Genomic DNA, 3765 nt, shown 5'->3' with positions numbered 1-3765 from the left:
GATGCTACACTGAAAACTACCTTGCGTTATAAAGGGTAAGTGAAACATATCTTAAAAATATCTTTCATACATTTCATTGTGTACATTAAAGAATGTAAGTTTGCCTTTTTCCTGTAATCAATACTTAATAAAGGATTTATTTTTATTTATTTATATACAATTTCATACGTGGTTCGTGATAGTAAACTCGATAGGACACAGTGGCACTATGAACATCCGAATCACTCATCATTCGAACATTCAAATATTTATTCGAATATTAGTATATTCCAAGTAATGTTAACGACGTTAATATGCTTGCCTTTATACTTAATGTCAATTCTTACTTAAAACATACTTCCTTAACAGGACATTGAAGAAAAGGTAGTTGCCAACGGCCATACCATGCTGAATATACCGGTTCTCGTCCGATCACCGAAGTCAAGCAGCATCGGGCCTGGTCAGTACTTGGATGGGTGACCGCCTGGGAACACCAGGTGCTGTTGGTATACTTTTTCTAATTTTGTTCTTCACAAAGACGAATATTCTCACATCGTTCACCACGATAATTTCGTAATCATGCATTACTTAAAACAATTAGCAACGCTTTCCACGCGGTGGTCTTTTTGAGTATTCACCGACAAACCTACGTAGCTACAATAACTCACTCGAAGCCATATGCATTCGCCAACGGCCATACCATGCTGAATATACCGGTTCTCGTCCGATCACCGAAGTCAAGCAGCATCGGGCCTGGTCAGTACTTGGATGGGTGACCGCCTGGGAACACCAGGTGCTGTTGGCATCTCTTTTTCAAATTTCATTATCCTTCAAGTACGAAAATACTAGAAACATTAATTTTATAGTACTTTCAAGAGATAATTTATCAACATTATTTCATAGCGATTAATCGATATTCTAAGCGTTATACCCACTATTTCTTACACTAACAGCCTGTGTATTTGCACGACACATTAAAATAACCTGATTTCCGATCCGTGTGCACCTACTACTATACTTAACACGGAATGTATTACCACTTTTTAAAAGTAAATTATTATGACTAAGTGTAGATCTCCGGCGAGTAAATGCCTTTCGTATACAAGCACGACACATCTCCGCTATGTGCTTTACTTTTTTACTAACAGCATATAGAAATTGGATTTCAAGGTGTTTCTACATAACAGAATGAAGCAAATTTCGTGATTTAACTCTTTCGAATAATGTGTTGGTCCTGACAAGGACCGTTTGAAATGAAAAATCTTGAAGAAGATTTTTACTTAGAGCTTGTGTACTTGGTAACAGCCTTCGTACCCTCACTTACAGCGTGCTTGGCAAGTTCACCAGGCAAAAGAAGGCGCACAGCTGTTTGGATTTCCCGGCTGGTGATAGTTGACCGCTTATTGTAATGGGCCAAACGAGAAGCTTCAGCAGCAATACGCTCGAAGATGTCATTAACAAAGCTGTTCATGATACTCATAGCTTTGCTAGATATGCCAGTGTCAGGATGCACTTGCTTCAAAACTTTGTAGATGTAAATGGCATAGCTCTCCTTCCTCCTCCTCTTCTTCTTCTTATCTCCCTTGGAGATATTCTTTTGGGCTTTACCAGCCTTCTTTGCAGCCTTTCCGCTAGTTTTTGGTGGCATGATGACTCACTCGTTCAGCAAAATTAGATGTGTCCGCAAAGGCAAAGGCAAAGGCGATACTGACAATTCTTATGTCCGAGTCCCAGGTTCATTGAACCTTTACCTCTTATTTGAGTTATAGGCATTTGAGTTGGTGGGGCATATGTTTTGGCAGGGACGCGACTGTCGCAGAACCCTGTTAGTATAGGAATTAGTGTTAATTGTTTTATAGTGATGTGTTTCACTTTTTTATTTGTTTTATGTAGTGTTATTTTTTATTTGTCTGTGCAGGTTTGCCGATTTCAGAACTTCTTCTTCATCTTTAGTTTACTGATGATTCTTGATTGCTTCCTAATTTTATCTTGGCGCTAATAGTTTTTTATTATGTCATTATGAAAACAACTTGTGTTATGTTATTATGGCATTTGATATTTCACCCATCCATTGATTTTCAGTGGGAACACTTCTGAACTTTTTCCCCAGTTTATCGGAAATTTGTATCACTTCATTATCTTTCCATAGGTTTCCTGTAGACTTCTCGCTGCGCTTCTATTTTTCCGATTTGGTTGAGTATGGTATAATCAGAGCTGGAGATAGAATTCCAGAATTTCCGAGAGTATTGCTGCATAGCTTCTTCGATGGTCGGTAAATCTATGTCCTCATGCAGTTGAACTGTCCTGGTTTTCCTTGTCTGCCCAGTGATGAGTCTTAATGCCTGATTCTGAAATATTTGTAACTTTCTTCGATGAATAGTAGCTGCCTGTTGCCATGCTGGATGAGCGTATAGTATTACTGATCGTATCATCATTACATATATGTGTTTTTTAGTTGCTAAGTCCATGTAGGGTGAACGAAGTAAGCATGATGTAGCCTGGAGACGTTGCTGTGCTTTGCCCAAAATTATCTGAATATGACGTGCAAAAGTCAATTTCTGATCTAGAAAAAGTCCTAGGTACCGGATTCCATTTGTATTTTTAAGTTGTTGATTATTATAGAAAAGTTGGTTGGGAGCCTGCTCTCTTCCTTTATGAAATTGTATGAAATTCGTTTTCTCTTGGATTAATCTTGATTCTCCACTTCGTTGTCCACTCTTCTATACTATTTAGGTGTCTTTGAATCCATAGTGTTGTATATCGTTGATTTCTATTGTATGCAAAGATGGCTATGTCGTCTGCAAATGTGGCCAACATTGTATTCCGGGTTACTGGTAAGTCTGCTGTATACAGTGAATACAGTAAAGGGGAGATGCTTGAGCCCTGTGGGACACCAGCTCGCATTTCTTTTATTGTTGACGTTGCTTGTCCATATCTTACTTGAAAATTCCTGTTTCTAAGAAATGATGCAATTAAAACTATATATATTTGCGGGACTTGTAATTGGTACAGTTTGTAAATCAGTCCTTTATGCCATATCCTATCGTAAGCTTTTTCTATATCCAGAAATACTGCTGTAGTGGAAGTCCTATCGTTGAAATTTTGAATGATCCTCTCTGAGATTCTAGTCAGCTGGGCTGTAGTGCTAAACTCTGGACGGAATGCAAATTGATGATCTGGTAGTAGTTTTCTCTTTTCAACATGTTTCAACAGTCTGACATATAGTAATTTTTCTATGATTTTGCTAATATGTGAAATTAGGCTTACTGGTCTGTAGTTTTGAGGAAATAACTGATTTTTCCCCGGTTTCGGCAGCATGCTAATAATTGATGTCTTCCAGCTTTTTGGAAAATATCCAGTTTTTAGCATTGCATTAAAAATTTTACACAACAGTATTGCTAGTTTCCTAGGAGCATGTTTTAACGTGGCGGCTGTTATTTTGTCCGGTCCGGCTGCTTTTCGTGGGTTTAAGCTTTTCATAATTGCTGCAACTTCCCTTGGAGTAGTGAGGTGTTCTGCTGTTACTTGTTGAGAACATTGAAAACTATTGACGAATCTGTTGACTGAACGTATTGTTATTTCATCTGAAGGATTATCATTCGGAACAAATTGATTTTCTAGGTACACTGCAAATGTCTGTGCTTTTGCTTCATCATCAAAGACTAGTCCATTTGGTCCATGTAAAGGTTTGGATCTTCCTATGTCTGTATTTTTAACTGTTTTTATTAGTTTCCAAAATTCATGATTCGGGGCTTTTAAAGATCTTAATTTTTGTCCCCATTCTGT

General features: G+C 37.9%; 2 non-coding genes across 2 annotated transcripts; both read left to right on the top strand.

Moving 5' to 3' along the window:
• The first annotated feature begins 369 nt into the window (after positions 1 to 369).
• On the top strand, positions 370 to 488 carry LOC145676261 (5S ribosomal RNA). The gene has a single exon (XR_014129357.1). It is a non-coding gene; the product is annotated as a 5S ribosomal RNA (ribosomal RNA).
• A 177-nt stretch (positions 489 to 665) lies between these two features.
• On the top strand, positions 666 to 784 carry LOC145676240 (5S ribosomal RNA). The gene has a single exon (XR_014129336.1). It is a non-coding gene; the product is annotated as a 5S ribosomal RNA (ribosomal RNA).
• The last annotated feature ends 2981 nt before the right edge of the window (positions 785 to 3765 follow it).

This window comes from Thermobia domestica, chromosome 18, assembly GCF_964235325.1.
Source record: "Thermobia domestica chromosome 18, izTheDome1.hap1.1, whole genome shotgun sequence".
Classification (NCBI taxonomy): domain Eukaryota; kingdom Metazoa; phylum Arthropoda; class Insecta; order Zygentoma; family Lepismatidae; genus Thermobia; species Thermobia domestica.
This window is presented reverse-complemented; position numbering and strand designations above follow the sequence as displayed.